The sequence below is a fragment of the Prionailurus viverrinus genome, chromosome B3, assembly GCF_022837055.1.
Source record: "Prionailurus viverrinus isolate Anna chromosome B3, UM_Priviv_1.0, whole genome shotgun sequence".
NCBI classification, from domain to species: domain Eukaryota; kingdom Metazoa; phylum Chordata; class Mammalia; order Carnivora; family Felidae; genus Prionailurus; species Prionailurus viverrinus.
Window position 1 is genome coordinate 34,407,652 of NC_062566.1, and position 15,630 is coordinate 34,423,281.

The 15,630-nt window shown below is 52.2% G+C and overlaps 1 protein-coding gene across 6 annotated transcripts in view; it reads left to right on the forward strand.

The window, feature by feature from the left end:
- The window catches only part of MEGF11 (multiple EGF like domains 11), a 356,748-nt gene that overhangs the window by 62,623 nt on the left and 278,495 nt on the right, over nucleotides 1-15,630 (forward strand). Inside the window, exon 1 of one of the 6 annotated variants that reach the window (XM_047862849.1) lies at nucleotides 4,997-5,102. The exons of the other annotated variants lie outside the window; for them this stretch is intronic. The gene's annotated coding sequence lies outside the window, so the exon portion shown is untranslated. Of the gene's footprint in view, nucleotides 1-4,996; nucleotides 5,103-15,630 lie in introns of those variants that run through there. 6 annotated transcript variants of the gene reach the window in all.

Here is a 15,630-nt window from a genome sequence, read left to right on the forward strand (position 1 = left end):
GACAATCTTTTGTCATTCCTCCCTGCAGAATGGGGCTGACAGTGTTTTCACTGCCCGCCTCCCAGGACTGTGGGTAAATAGATGGGAGAGGAAGTGCTTTCTTTGCACACGAGAACAGGAGACTGCTGTACTGTCCCCAGACAACACTTGGAGCCCTCCTTCCTGGATCAGAGATTGGGTGTGAGGGGCAGACTCCCTTGCGGCTGGTCCCTGGCCGTGAAATTCCAGCTGTCACCAGGCTTGGGGCTGCTGACAGACCTTCCGCCTTCAGGGGCACATCTGGGCTCACCACTGAACCATGCATAGCAGGTGGATGTGCCCCAGCCGGGAGTGAGCCGGCTTCCTTTCCTCTGGAAGGAGGTGACCTGACTTGGGGGTACTGCTCTATCTCCCCTGATATACAGAGGGAAGGGGAAAGGGAGCAGAAAGAAGGGGCTCCATGCCTGGGTGGCTGAAGACAGAGAAATGCTTGGCCACACGTGTTCCTAGATTCTACTTTCGAGAACGAGAACGTGCTTCGTTTTTCACTGAAAAGTCCTTTGTAACCTCCATGTTGGAATTGTCCCAAAACAATGTATTTTAAAGTTTGGAATTGGAGGGGCACCTGGGTGGCCCAGTCAGTTGAGCGTCCGACTTTGGCTCAGGTCATGATCTCACGGCCCTTGAGTTCGAACCCCGCATCGGGCTCTGTGATGACAGCTCAGAGCCTGGAGTCTGCTTCGGATTCTGTGTCTCCCTCTCTCTCTGGCCCTCTTCCACTTATGCTCTGTGTCTCTCTCTCTCTGTTAAAAACAAATAAACATTAAAAAATTAAAAAAAATTGGAATTGGAAAGAAGAAACAAACATTTATTAACTGCTTTCCTTTGTATTGTATATTTCACCTTTTTTCATTCTCCCTCGTATCTTGTGAGATAGATAGTAATTAATACAGTTGTTAAGAAAGGCAACTCGGCGGGGGGGCACCTGGGTGGCTCAGTTAAGCATTTGACTTCGGCTCAGGTCATGATCTCATGGTTTGTGAATTCAAGCCTTGTGTCGGCTCTGTGCTGACAGCTCAGAGCCTGGAGACTTCTTCGAATTCTGTGACTCCCTCTCTCTCTATCCCTCCCCTGCTCATGCACTCTCTCTCTCTCTCTCTCTCTCTCTCAAAAATAAACATTAAAAAAAATTTTTTTTTTTTAGAAAGAAAGGCACTGGGCTCAGAGAGGTTGAGTAACTCACCCCAGGTCACACAGCTGGTGGATGGCAGAGCTAGGATTAAAACAGAGATGGGATTTCCCTCAAAGCTGGTGTTGTTCCTGGTTTAAATCCTGGTGCAGCCATCACTAGCTCTGTGACCTTGGGCACAGAATGCCAGTTTCCCCATAGTAGGAAGGGTGATAATCATGTCTGTCCTAGCTGCTTTATAAACTGCCCATCAGTTAGTATTTTGTTATTGGCACAAGGGACGTTCACCTTTGGGCTTCATTTCTCGTGCGCCCTTTGTGTGAGTGGGTGGAGGCTCATCAAGGGAACTGGCTCAGCAGGGCCACGACCACTCAGTGACAGGGGGGTCCCCCGGTGATGGAGACAGAGAACGCACCCATAACTAGACGCATGTCAGGTGGTCCCTGCTTCTTCTCGAGGATGATCTCCCACTATGTGCAGCCTCCTGGCCCGCTCCCTGCCCCCCATCCTCCTTTCTGGAAGCCACCTGCGGTGACCTGTACGCCTTCAGAGAATGATGCCAGCTCCCTTACCGCAGAGGCAGAGGAGGGATTCCTATAGCATCACCACCCTTTGGGGCTTAGGATAGAAGCCACTGCAGGCAGTGCAGGTGCTGGCCGCCCCTCCTCCACAGACTCGGGCTCTGGGCCACAGCACAGCCCCCAAGGGCAGCTCAACATCGGTCCCCCTCCCCGCCTCCCGGAGGGTCTGTGCGTGAGATTCCTTCCCTTCCCCATCTCCAGTGGTGGAGGAGCCTGAGAATTCCGGGGGGCCTGTCAGGGAGTGCGCTCAGCCTGGGTCTGGGTGTTCACCTCACTCTTTTCCATGTTCCCCTCTGGCTGGGCAGAACCGAGGAAGAGTCGAGAGGGCTGAGGGGGTCCTGACATCGGGACAGGGTTTGGGCAGGAAATGGCCAGATGCGCTGAGCGGAAATGGCAGAGAAGGGCAGGAATGGTGGCCGCTGAGGGCCGTTTGGCGTTCGTCTAGCCCTCCGGATCTCTGATGCCTGGCTGGCCAGCACTTTGAGCCCTGCCTCTTTAATTCCTGGGCCTCTACCGAGGGCACCGCTGCCTGGCTCTGCTTCCACTGAGCTGCTCCACCTGGTGCCTGCCGGCCGGCCGACTGGGCATCCAACCCATTGCCCCTGCCTTTGCTTCCTGGGAGGCACCCCTTCCTCTTCTGGCCTCTCTGCTGCCTGACCCCTCCCCTGCCAGCACCCCCTATTCAGGGTGGCTTCCCCTGGTCTCCGGAGTCTGCCCTGAGTTGGCAGTGAGTCCCGAGGCTTGGCTGCCTCGCCCGAGGGGGCTTGTTTGGGTTCAGATCGGCCTCTGAAACTTATATTCCGGCTCTCATCGGCACGGCCACAGTTTGGGATACGAGCCCAGAAAGGAGATAATTACATCCAAACACAGAGGTGTTGAAATTGTGGAAAGAAAAAAGCCTACAAAAGCAAAAGTGCCATTTACTTTATGCAAACGGTGCTTTGAAAGGAACGTTGGGGATCAGGTTGGACGTGAGGGAGAACTTTCCAGATTAGCCTGTATTCCTGGTGGATCTTCTCTGTAGAGCTCCAGGCAGCAGGGGCTGGCAGGGGCGGGGCAGTGCAGTGCCCCAGGGGGGTGCAGCGGAGGCAGTGTGTGTGTGTGTGTGTGTGTGTGTGTGTGTGTGTGTCTAAATCAGCTGCCGCCACCAAATCTGATAATGTCTTTGCCTAGCAATGGCCAAAGGCCTTTTGGAAGGTTCACCAAACACTCTTATACCAAATGAGTATTTATGGAGCATGTCCTGTGTGTCAGGCATTGCGTTAGGTGCAGGACGTAGAGGTGAGCAAAATAGGGCTCACGGTGCAGTGGGAGAGGCAGGTGTAAATCATGGTGATAAACTGGTGTCTCTACTTGGAAGGAAAGGAACATCGCTCTAGGAAAGTATAGAGCAAAGGAGCTTGGGCTGGGGGTGGTCTCTTGGGGAAGGGACACCTGAGCTTGGACTGGAGGATGTGTAGGAGTTCACCAGGCAAGAGGGATGGGGAAGAGGTGGGGTAGGTGAGCAGTGTAGACAGAGATCCAGAGTGGGTGGGAAGGTGGTGCTTCGGGAGAAGTAAAAGAAAGTCAGTGTGGCAGAGTGGGGGGAAGGACAGGGTGCAAGAGGGTTTGGGGGAAGTGTGTGGGAGGACAGGTAACAAGAGGAGAACAAGGGTAGAGTCAGCCTGGAATCCCAAGCAGGTGGGGGTTGGGGGGGGGGGTGACATGGCGGTGGGCCTGAGGTGGGAGGGGTGGAGGCGACGGAGGGATGGAGTCCAGCCGTGGGTGCGTGGGCTAGCTATAAAACTCTTCCTTTCAGTTTGAAATGCAAAGGGGGCATCTCCAGTGTGGTAGGGGTGGGGAGGAAGGACACAGATCCTTTTGTTTGTTTTCAGCTTTGTTGAGGTGTGACTGATAAGCTACATGTTTGAACTGTACAATTCGATGCGTGTTGACCTATGTATACACCCGGAAAGCCATCACCATACTCAAGATAGTGAGCATATCCATTATCCCCAAAAGTTTCTTTTGTAATCCATCCATCCCCCCAGCCCCATGTCCAGGCGACTACTGATCTGCCTTTTGCCATCACAAGATTAGCATGTATGTTCTAGAAGCTTATATAAATGGAAGCACACATTATGATAATGTACTCTCGTTTGTCTCTCTTCTTCTGGGAAGCACAATTATTTTGAAACTTACCTGTATTGGACATGTAGTCTCTTCCTTGGACTTTGCTGCTCACTTTTTTTTATCTTGGGTAAATCTCTTAAGCCCTTGCCGCCCATGGCGAGGTCTGTGGACCCAGCCACCTCTGTATCACCCAAGGGGTTTGTGAGTGATGCAGACCTCAAGCCCCGTGGCAGCCCTGGGACTCAGGACCTGCATTTTTTACCAGATCTTTAGGACATTCGTTCGCACGTTAGGGTTTGAGGAGCACTGTCTTAAGCTCTCTGGACCTCCATTTGTTTCTTCCCGTGTTTGTGGACTGCAGGTGCAGGGAGTTGAGTTAATTACACTCAGTAGTTCATGGTCAACATCAGCCTTTCCTTTCATGGCATCCATTGTGTACTTTCTCCATCCCCTATCCTCACTTTTTACCCCCCCCCCCCACAGTCACCCCCTCTAATGTGTTTGGAATGTGTTCTAAAATATGCATGCACCATGGTAAAATACGTATTATCAATCTCTGCGGGCACGTGCTTTAAATTTACACACATTTAGTTGTGCTACAAATCTTCAGTTCCCAGCTTTTTTCACTCAACACCTTGGTTCGGGGCCCACCCTATCGCTACAGGTATAGTCGGCCCATGGTTTCTTACTGATGCCGAGTTCTCTCTAGCGTGTTTCTATGACCTGCTTCCCCTCCATTCTCCCAGGGAAGGGCGAGGGACACCTGAGGACGCCTCCAGCTCCCCACTACTATACATAGCTTCATCCTTGTGGGCTGCACCTGAACCTCCATCTTTGCAAAGGAAGTGTCTTTGGCTCAATGACCCAAGTTGTCTGCAGCTCTGACTCCAGTCGCTTATTTTGCCAGTGGATAGACCTCAGCAAGTTTCAGGCCCCCAAGCTGTCAGGCAGAAGATCCGAATAGTTGTGTTTTCCTTTGAGTGAAGTTTCCGGGTCTGACACCGTGGATGGTCTGAAATCCTTTGATAGTCAGAGTCCCTGAGACCTTCTCTTTCCCCTGAGTGCACAAAGTGCCTTAACTTCTGAATTTTTCTTTTTAGTTTTTCCCTGTGAATAATACACCAGCTGCTCCAGGGAGCTGAGTGTTGCATCAGTTTGCTGCACTGTTTAAAATCCCGATTCTGCAAACTCCTCAGAAGGGAGCGACAGTTCCTACTCCTGTGTAATCATTTATGGATCAGGTAATGATTTCCCTCTTGGCTTAATGACAGTTCTATTCTCGGGAGAGCCGGTCAGCTTGTCAAATATTGCTGATGTTCCCTGGTAGATCAAGCACCGTGGCTCTGTCTGCCATTCCTTCTTACCCTTGGCACCTACAATGGGTGAGAAAAGTCACTTCTTTCAAAGGGATCTCAGGACCAGTGAGAGGGTCGGGGTATGAGGAATGGAAGACTTGATTTGCCTTTGTCTGAGGGCATTGGAAGATGTGCCTGCTTCCCTCCCTGTTCTACGTGCTGGGTGTCTTTAGAGGCAGAAGAGGAGGCTGGGAGGGGTTTTTCAGTGGCTGAGGGGGCCACACCGTGACTTTTCACTGGAATCCAGCAACTCTTACGACTCTACCACGTGCCAGGCACTGTGCTGATTTCGTGGGGCTCAGGCTAATAGGTTTGGCTGGTTGCCCCGGAGGACGTTCCTCTAGGAAGACTTTAGTGGGACTCCATCTTGTTCTGGAGCAAACTGGTCAGCGGTGGAAGAACCCAAAGGACGTGAGAGGTCAGTTCGTCTGGACCGTCATGAGAGCGAGCTGTGCGCTCAATTACCTGGGCTGATGAGCAGGGGGCGGAGACAGCGACCCTCTGCCAGCAACGCTCCTAAATAAAAATTCAGTTAAGAAAAATCAGTCTATGCCGGCGGGGGTGGGGGGGGGGGAGTTGCCAAGGGTGGTCTGGGGACGTGTGCTAGACTGTGACCAAGTTGTCATGGATGAGACTAGGAAAATGAAAACAATGTGGTGAGTTCTTCATGAAGCTAAACTTATTGACTATTAAGGACTCTACTTTGGGATTGTCATCCAGTGTCCCCGGTGTTCATGAAATTGAGATGATAGTAGAAATTACAGAAAATAGAAGATGACCGCGAAGTCCTTGTGTGGCTGTAAGTTTTCCAATCTCTGCCAGGCTTTCTCGCGCGCGTGTGTGTAGGGTGTGTGTGTGTATGTGTGTGTGCGTGCGTGCGCACACGTGCACATAACTGTGCATAAATTTGACTTGTTTGTGAAATTCCAAAGCCTGAACACCACCAGCGCAGCTCTGGGATCGGACGTACCTTGATTCTTAGCTTCTCCTCCAAATGAATATCTTAACACGTCATATCCAATTTGTGCCTAAGTAATGTTGCTTTTTTCTAATAATAACAATGTTTGTTAAGATCAAAATCTTACCTTTGGAGAAGGAGCACGCTCCACAAATTAGGTTAATTTAGCAATCATTAACATTTTAATGAATATATGCTGTTAAAACTTGCATAAGTAAAAATGCAAATGAGCAGCAGCCTGAGGTGCTGATGAGTGGTCAGCTGAAGGTAACTGAGTCACGTGGCTCTTCCGCTGTGGGTGTGGGGTCCCTATAGCCAGACCCCACAGCACAGGGGCTGGGTCCAGGGAGCCCCTAAGGTGCCCCTTTCCTCTACTGTATTTAAATGGAGATCATAATTAAATTGTGGTCGTAGAGGAAGACAACTAGAGCCCCCTCATGCTACACGCTCCAGAATTTAATTTTCCAAATAAACTGAGTGTGGCTTTGATGCCCAGGGAGGATCAATAGAATGGAAATTGCTTGCAGTTTCCCCTAAAGTGTTACAATGGATTACTGCTCTCACATTTCCCCTCCATGCTCCTTTTTTGCCGGCCAGAGAGAGCCTGGTGTTCATTCTAGACACATGCTATTTGAGGAAATAGGAAATTAAAAAAAAAATAAATGAATAAAAAAGGAAACTACGAGCCACGCTGAGGAGGCTCAGGAGGATGAGACCGTGTCCTCCTGCCTATGAGGTGAGTGAGGGCTCTCTTGTCCCTGTGAAGGAGAAAAGCATCTGTATCCCACCCTGTGAGGCACAGGGGTGGGGTTCAGGTGCTCTGAGAAGGGACGTGGAGGGCCTGCCTCCCATCAGGTCACCTTCTCAAGGAGGCCACACGGGAAGGTGAGCCAAGTGTCGGGTCCCAACTGAGGGTGCCGCTGCCTGGAACCTCACTGCCTGCTGATCCCCTCTGGAATCTTGGGGAATGTTCTAGCTCCTTCACATCCTCTCAGAACAGTCAGGTCAGGGAAGGGTCCTGGCTCACGCTGACTTGCTTGCTCCTTTGGGGCTCAGATTGTGGAAGATGTCTGCCCCACAGATGATCTGGGGTTTTAATCTGAAATTTTCAGCTGTGGGGCTAACTTCACAAGGTCGAGTCTCATGTCCTTTTTTGCTCCTGTGGGGAGACACCAGTGAGCTTGGACGGTTGGCAGGAAGAAGGAACTCTCAGGAGTGAGGTTCCTGGGTCATAGGCCCCCCCCCCAGTGAGGGCTTGGAAACCTTTTCCCGATCTGGTGATGGCAGATAGCCTGCGCCTGGGAGAGTCGAAGGCTGCAGTGCGATCAGGCAGACCTTTATTGGGCACGTTTGTGTGAAAGACAGTGTTAGACACTGTGCACTGGGCGGGACAGGGGCAGGGGGTGGGGCAGAAATGAAGACTCAATTCTTGCCCTCCAGGAGTTTACAAATTAGACAAATACCCTCATGGCTTTTTTTTTTTTTTTTGATGTTTTATTTATATTTGAGAAAGAATGCAAGCAGGGGAGGGGCAGAGAAAGAGAGAGAGAGAGAGAGAGAGAGAGAGAGAGAGAGAGAGAGAGGAGTCATACACAGAATCCGAAGCAGGCTCCAGGCTCCGAGCTGTCAGCACAGAGCCCGATGCTGGGCTTGAACTCACAAACCTCGAGATCATGACCTGAGCCGAAGTCAAATGCTTAACCGGCTGAGCCACCCAGGAGCCCATACGCTTACGGCTTGAATGTTTGGCAAAGTAACATGAATTCAGGAATCTGCAACCAGATTGAGTATAATCTCCTTATTTTACATTTGGGGAAACGGAGGCAGGGAGGCAGTTTTTCCCTGTTGCACACACCATTCTGCGCTCTAGCATGCTGTTTCTCTCAGCTGGAACAGGTGCAGGGATATGGCAGGAGGACAGGTCAGAATGGGGGAGCCTGAGTGTGCTGTGGGCTCCCCTCCTCCACTGTGTGACCGAGATTTCAGAACCAGCAACCTCCTACAGCGGGTGCTGGCAGTGCCTTCCTGGGGCTGACAGATTGACCATGTTTTGAGATATGTGGAGAGCGAAAGTTCTAGAAAATTAATTACTGGCAGTAGACACTGGCTACCCAAAGGCTGTAGAAATTTATGGGGTTTTTGTTTCCTTTTTGTCATGGAATAAGTTATCAGCATGTGTGTTGATTGATTTCTTGCTAAATTCCTGTCTTCAAAAAAAAAAATAAATAAATAAAACCAGAGAACACAACGCAACATTCTCACAGTTTGGAGTCCCTTAAAGCATTTTAATGAACTCCCTTCCCGAGTCGCTCTTTCTTCTTGGTGTTGAGTCCCCACCCCCTCCCCAAAGCTCCCATCTGGTTCTGACTCCCAGACCTACAAAGGGATGGTCCTTCTGGAGGGCCAGGACCCAGCTGACATTGGCAAAGTGCCTCGGGCTGAACAAGCGAAGGAGGCACTGGCTCTCAGGGTCTGTAAGTGCAGGGTTTGCACCCGAGAGCCAGTGCCCCCTTAAATTGGATGCCTTGGGTATCTCGCTTCCTCACTCAGGTCCCAGCCTTGCTTTCCTGGCTGCTGTCCACTCCTTCCCATCTGAGGGAGAAGCAAAGGCAGCACCTGAGAATGGGCGGTGACCTAAATGGACCAGGGTGGACCTCATCCCAAAGAGAGATTAATGGGAAGCATGTTATTTTCCTGTGGAGGTCTCTGTGTCCTCCATGGAGGAGGAGGATGGGACCGGATGGCTGCTCTGTGCTCCCTCCTCTGGCCTGTGTCTGAGGCACATCCTGTCCTCAGAGAAAAGCCCTTCAGAAAGGCCATTGAGTTGGGGACCAGGGCAGACAGGGTGCCCCGTGTTGCTTTTTGGAACTCACGATATTTACAAGCCATCAGTGGAGGTGAAATTGAAAAAAACAAAAACACAGCTGTTACTAATTTAAAATGTGACATTCCCCTCATCGCAAGCGCCCCGGAACCGGAGGATGGGAATTATTGACTATGTGACACAAGGGGAGAGGGATTACTGTGCATATTAAGAGAAGAGAAGAGTGATGGCGGAGTACATGATGTAAAAGGGGACAGTCGCCACAAAATTAAACACAAAAAAATTCAGTGGAAAATAATTATGGTCTATACATTATGGGCTTGACACATGCTAAGTTTTCTACTTTTAAAAGCCTCTTGTAAATTCTGGATAACTCGTTCAGCTGTCTGGTTCCCACTGCCCCACCCCACCCCTGCCAGGCTTCTGTGCTTGTCAGAGGAGCTATTTTCTTGGCTTTTAACCCCTTGGGGGGATTTCCCCAGCCCTATCTAAGAATAATTTCTGGGAAGAGGAGGACCCCAAAATGATCCCTGGGGTTTTGAGCTCCCGTGAATCATGTTGGTAGAAATCTCCCAAATCTTGAAATGTTCTCTGGCTCTTTCTCTTCTACCCCTTCTCAAGGTTTGACATCCTTGAACAGTGGCCAGATCAAATGGGGAGGGGAAGGGGGCTGGCTGAGGGATGGTCTGTGGTCATTGTCATTGTTTGAAGCTCAATGTCTGTAACCTCTCAGGTGCCCGGGGATTGTTAACTTGACTGTGTCTTTCTCAGATTCTGGTGGGAGACTGAACTGTCCAGGGCCAGGCAGACAGGAAACCCCTACCCCATCATTACTTGTGGTGAATCCCCACTCAACACCACCCATGATCCTCCCTTAGAGCAAAAGACTGGAAAAAGTGGGCTGACCCTGTGGCAGGAAGGAATCAGGGACACTGGAGGAAGCACTTTGTAGAAATACCAAGGTTAGCGTCTCGAACTTTCTGCGGTGACGGCAATGCTCTGTATCTGCACTGTGCAATACGGAAGCCACTGCCCACGTGTGGCCACCGAGCGCTTGAAACGTGGCTGGTGTTGTGGAGGACCTGAGCTCTAAATTTAATTGGATTGTGATTAACTTCGGTTTAAATAGCCACATGTGGCTACCGGATTGGACGGTGCAGCTCTAGATAATTCGGGTTTGAAAGAGGATGGCCTAGAGAAGAGAGGGGAGGCTGGCCAAGGAGGCCCCTGTCAGGGGTTGAGGGCTTTGACTCCTTTTGGGATGAGCTGTGTGGTTCCAGCAGACCCAGGGTGAGGCTCTCCTCCCTGTGGCTCTATTTCAAGAAGGGCCTGATGGGGGCGCCTGGGTGGCTCAGTCAGTTAAGCGGCCGACTTCAGCTCAGGTCATGACCTCGCGGTCCATGAGTTCGAGCCCCGCGTCGGGCTCTGTGCTGACCGCTCAGAGCCTGGAGGCTGTTTCAGATTCTGTGTCTCCCTCTCTCTCTGACCCTCCCCCGTTCATGCTCTGTCTCTCTGTCTCAAAAATAAATAAATGTTAAAAAAAAAAAAAGAAGGGCCTGATGGAATTCTCGTTGTCCAGAGTGCAGCATCAGGACTGAGGCCACCACTCTTCCTTCCCCCCTGGAACCATGCACATCACATCACTTACCGGGGTCAGGCTGAACGGATCCTCCCCCTCCTCTTACGGAAGAGGCCAGGATGGGGAAGGGCTCTGTAGCAGGTTTGGCTAAAGATCCAGATTTCTGAATCTCCAGCCCGGAGTTTTCCTTACATATCCTGCCTCAATTCCCTGGGGCCAGTTTCCTCCTGATTAAATCCTGGGCACATGCTTTATTCCCCTCTTAGAAGGGCTGAGATGGGGCAGTTCCCCGAGGTCCATAATAGAGTGATCCTACCCCTCTCCCTTCAGCCCCTTTCCAAGCTCTGGCCTCGTCTGACCTTTGGGGAGCCTTTTTGGGTGATTGCCTATTGCGTCTGAAGGTGGCAGTGGAATAGGATTTGCCGGTGACATTTGGATTTGGGCCAGGTAATGTGAATGTGGCAGATTCCTTGGGTTCCCCATCCCTGTGGAATAACGGACACCAAGCCAGAAGGAGGTGCCAAGAATAGACCACGAGGCCCTGAGTGGGAGACTTGGCACCAAACGCCCAGGGAGAGGACCCTGTCTCAGGGAGAGGGTGCACATGCGTACATGTGTCTTAAGCCTCGGGGAGGGCAGGTCAGCCCCTCGGAGGACTGTTCTGGAGGAGAGGCCCCTGGCAAATCAAAGGGAATACGGACTTCATTTGCTGGGATGGGCTGTTGGTTTGTGGCAAATTCTGCAGGGAGAGGTGGCTGGGGTCTTCTGCCTGTAGCGTGAGGGCTCCCGTGGGTCTCAGAAGGAAGGCGGGTCTTGGCGCCCCTGAACAAATCCCAGGGCCTGGGGTTGTCCTTCTAGACCTCACTGGTCTCCGCTCTGTGAGGTGGGGAGGGGGGAGGTCAGTCATTCCGCCTCAGATCTGTAGATCCTACTTTATTCTGTTAGCTGGCGTTGGCTCCTTGTGTCCCCTGCTAGACTAACTCCAGGCCTAGCCATGTCCCTGGCCTCTCAAGAAGATGGAATAGATATTCGTGGGCTAAGTAATTATCTTCTATAATGAAGGACTTCTGTAAAAAGAAAGGTCTTTGGTGGAAAGTTGGGTCTCCCAGTCTCTTGATTGGGTTGGGGTTGGATGTAGCCCAGGGCTTGGAATTTTCTTTTCCTTTCTTTTTTTTTTTCAATTTTTTAAATATTTATTTTTGAGAGAGATAGAGTGTGAGAGGGGGAGGGGCAGAGAGAGAGGGAAGGAGACACAGAATCCAAAGCAGTCTCCAGGCTCCAAGCTGTCAGCCCAGAGCCCGACGTGGGGCTTGAACTCCCCAACTGCAAGATGATGATCGGAGCAGAAGTTGGAGGCTTAACGGACTGAGCCACCCAGGCGCCCCAGGGCTTGGCATTTTCAATAGGAGGTGCCCTGTTGCCTGAGGAGGTAATAACAACTGTAGGAAAAATGTCCCAGGCCACAGAACAACCTGGAGGTGGATGCCCCAACCTCTGGAAGGTGCCGCAGACAGGACCTTCTCATCCGCGTTGAGCTGATGTTACGGTCTCTGGAAGGAACAGGTTCTCTGAGCCCCAATGGCGCCTTGAATGCGTTTCTCCCAGTGTGACCCAAATGAAAAGAGGTGTGTCCAGTGGTTAGGCAGGGACAGAAATGAAATACTGAGTGGTCAGGTGGGCAGAATCTTATTAGGCAGTCAGAAGACCTGAGTTCTGGAGCCAGCCCTGCCATAAACTGGTGTGAGCTAGGCCACGTCCTGGTCCTCCCCGAGCCTCTGTTTCCTCAATGGTAAGGTGAGGTATGTTGGGCAGGGTTCCAATAGGGTTCCAACAGGAAGCAGGTGCACACTCAAGAGGGGTGATTTGAGAACACGACTGCTGACAAAGCTGTGGTCAGAGCAGAGGAAAGGCACAAGGGGGTGCAGTGCCCTGGGCTGACTGGCACCGGCCTGTTTCCAGCCCTGGACCCAAAGGGGCAAGGAAGGGAGAGTGGAGGGAGAGACAGGGTGCGTGTGTGAGGGGACAGGATCACCCGCCAGGAGCTGCGACCTTTAGAACCCAGGCAGCCTGAGGCGGCCCTGCAGGGACCGGCCAGTCCAATGATCACCCAGTCTCATTCTCTTCCCTCCCATCTGCTGCTGGGGCTCCCCACTGGCTGAAGGCTGGCAGAGGCGGAGGACAAGGTTCCCCATGGATGCCATCCATGCAGGTCTGCCCCCTAGGCCCCAGAGCAGGCTGGAGAGTGATGGGCCAGCCGGGCGGTGGTGGGCGGGGACGGTGTAGAATGGGCAACATCCAGTCCAGCCCACGCGGGATGGACTATTCCAGCCCTGGGATAGACCGTGAGAGGGGGGCAGGCCCGGGGCAGGCACGCGTTGCTTCCTGCTGATATCCTGGGTCTCCGCTCTCGCAAGGCAGGGCCTCCCCTGCTTGCTCAGAGGAAGGTGGCAGTCATTCTCCCGGGGAGCAAATTTCCAACCGAACCTGGTCCTGGAGGAGGCGGAGGACCATCTCCCTCCCAGCGCCGGCCAGCGCCGCCATCCGTCACTCTGCCAACCGCGTGAAGTAATGATAGATTAGTGCACATTAGGCCTCCCATCCTGCAGGCCTAAAAGCCGGGGCTTTACCAATCAGTGAGGGGGGAAGCAGTGCGAGGTGAGTGGGGCTCCGCGCAGGGAGCTGGAGGCGCCGGGAATTAATAAGCACTTGGAGACGGCAGGGATATTGAACTCATTCCTTAAATCAATCCTTAACCAAGAAGGATGAGGGAATGAGATTTGGGACAATTAGTGGGTAATGACGACCTTGTGAAAGGAGCTATTGACAAAGGGTGTAAAGGGGGGGAGCAGGTGGGTGGCGGTAGGGGGATTGGAAGAAAGTGCCAATGGCAGTGAGTCCACAGGTCGTGACCCTCCTGGAGGGGAGGGGGGCTGGGTGGGGGTGCGGGTGCTCCCCGTGTGGCCTTCTTACTGGGTTAGAAAGAGAGACCTCGACAAGGTGGCCTTCTCCTCCTCCCACCTCTCCATCACCTTCTCCAGAGACCCCCAACATGCAGAGCCCTTGACGGTGGAGGGTTAGGGTCCCTGCATTCGGGACAGACCCCAGCCTCGTTTCGGGTGACAGAGCCGCAGTCCTCTCTGTCCTCAGAATCTCGGGAGACTTTGTGGCAAGGGGCTTTCTCACCACCTTCCATGAGCTCTGGTGGTCCGGGAGCGGGACCAGGGTCCCCGAGGCGAGGGCCTTGTCCCTCCCACATTGGTGGGAGCCCAATCCTCCTTCCAGCCCTGGCTTTTCTGCTCCTCTCATCTTTTTGGCCTCCTCTCACTGATCGGATATCTGTGCAGCCTGGCCTGAGGGGTCCGGCAGAAACACTGGCTGTCCTCCTTCCCCACTGAGCCTCTGCACTGTGGTCCCCCAGACTCTACCAGCAGCCACAGCAGCACCAGAGGCTTTGAAGGAGGAACACCTCTGCTTTGAAGGAGTCTTCCTTCAGTGGCTTCCTCAGAAAGCAGAGCCTGAGACCAGAATTCAGAACACATGATTTATCCTTAGGAGGGCTCTTCAGAAAGAAACCTGAGAGGGAGGAAGGGAAGCGGAGTAGGGAAGGGGGAGGAGCTAAGTCAGGACATGGCCTCAGGTAAAGCCTAGCTGTGGCCTGTCCCCCTGGGGATGGTTCTGGAGTCTGAACCAGAACTCAGAGTGATCCCCTGGTGGGAGTGGGCCAGCCTTTTATACTGATCATTGACGAAGAGGCATCAGGAAGGGGAACTCTCAAGCTCCTGGACAGGCAGGTGGCTCCAGTCAGCTGGGGACAGTTTTGGGGGTGGTGGGGGGTGGGATGGGGAGAGATGAGCTACAGCAGCCCACCCTCACAGCAGTGGGCAAGGGCACCAGAATGTTCGCTGTCAGGGCTTTTTACAGCCCCTGTGGCCACCTCCTCTCAGTCTATGAGGGATGATTATAATTTGGATCCCTTCTATTTGTACAGCATCTCAAAAGATAGTGGACACTTGTACAAAATCATCTCCTTTTATCCTTGCAACTTAATTCACTTTGCAAGAAAGTTTTCATCTCCATTCTGCAGACAGGAAGCTGAAGCCCAGGGAGGCCAAATGGATGCCAAAAGACCGAGTGGGCGGGGAGGCTGGGACCTGAACCACTGGGGTCACTGTGTTGATTCAGTTCAGATGGTCTACCCCATTAGAGACACCGCTCTCTTAGCGGGAGGAAGAAATGACCCTCGGTAGAGCGTGTTATTAGTTGCATATACTTCCTCCACTTACTCACTGCGCTCTTAGCTAGCTAGTCTCCTCTGCAAAACTTGGGCATCTGAGAACTTTCGTCTCTGGGCAGGACCCCTGCGGGTTGAGAGGCATCAGGAAGGAAGCGTCATCTTGGCGCCGTTGCCGTCCCCAGGTCTTCCTCCGTCTGCCCCGTCTCTCCCTATTGCCCACCCCGGCTCTTGACTCAAGCCTCATCCCCACTATTATTATTATTATTGTGATGCTAGGGGAGAGGCCTCTGCATCTTTAATGCAGACATTCAGATAGAAAGATAAGCAAAAGGAGCCACACTTAATTTAAAATGACACGTTAGGTTTCCTTCTGGATTTTTTTGGGGGAAGACCGTCTCTTAGTAAATTACATCTGACAACCTAAAATAAATTGTGCACGAGATTTATGCTTTCTGTGGGCTTGCGAAGCCTAGCTCCCGAGAGAGCAGGGTGAAGGGAGCCTCTAGAAGGACCGGCTAATTGCAAAACTTATCTGTGTGTGACTTGCCCGGATGGGCCGGATGCTGCCTGTCCGGCTGCTGCGCTGCCTGCGGGCGGGAAGGTAGGGGACAGCACTGCCGGAGTCTCACCCAACGACCTGGCGTCAGGATGCAGATGTTCTGGTGTCTGGGATCCCTTCTTTTCAAACATCAACCATAAAAAATAAAATGAAACAAACGGGGCAGGGAAGCTTTAGATAAGGAACCAAGGACGTGGCATCTTTGAAAGTTTTCCCAACGGAGATGTCAGTGTTAGCTGAGACCGCCAGAATTTACTTTA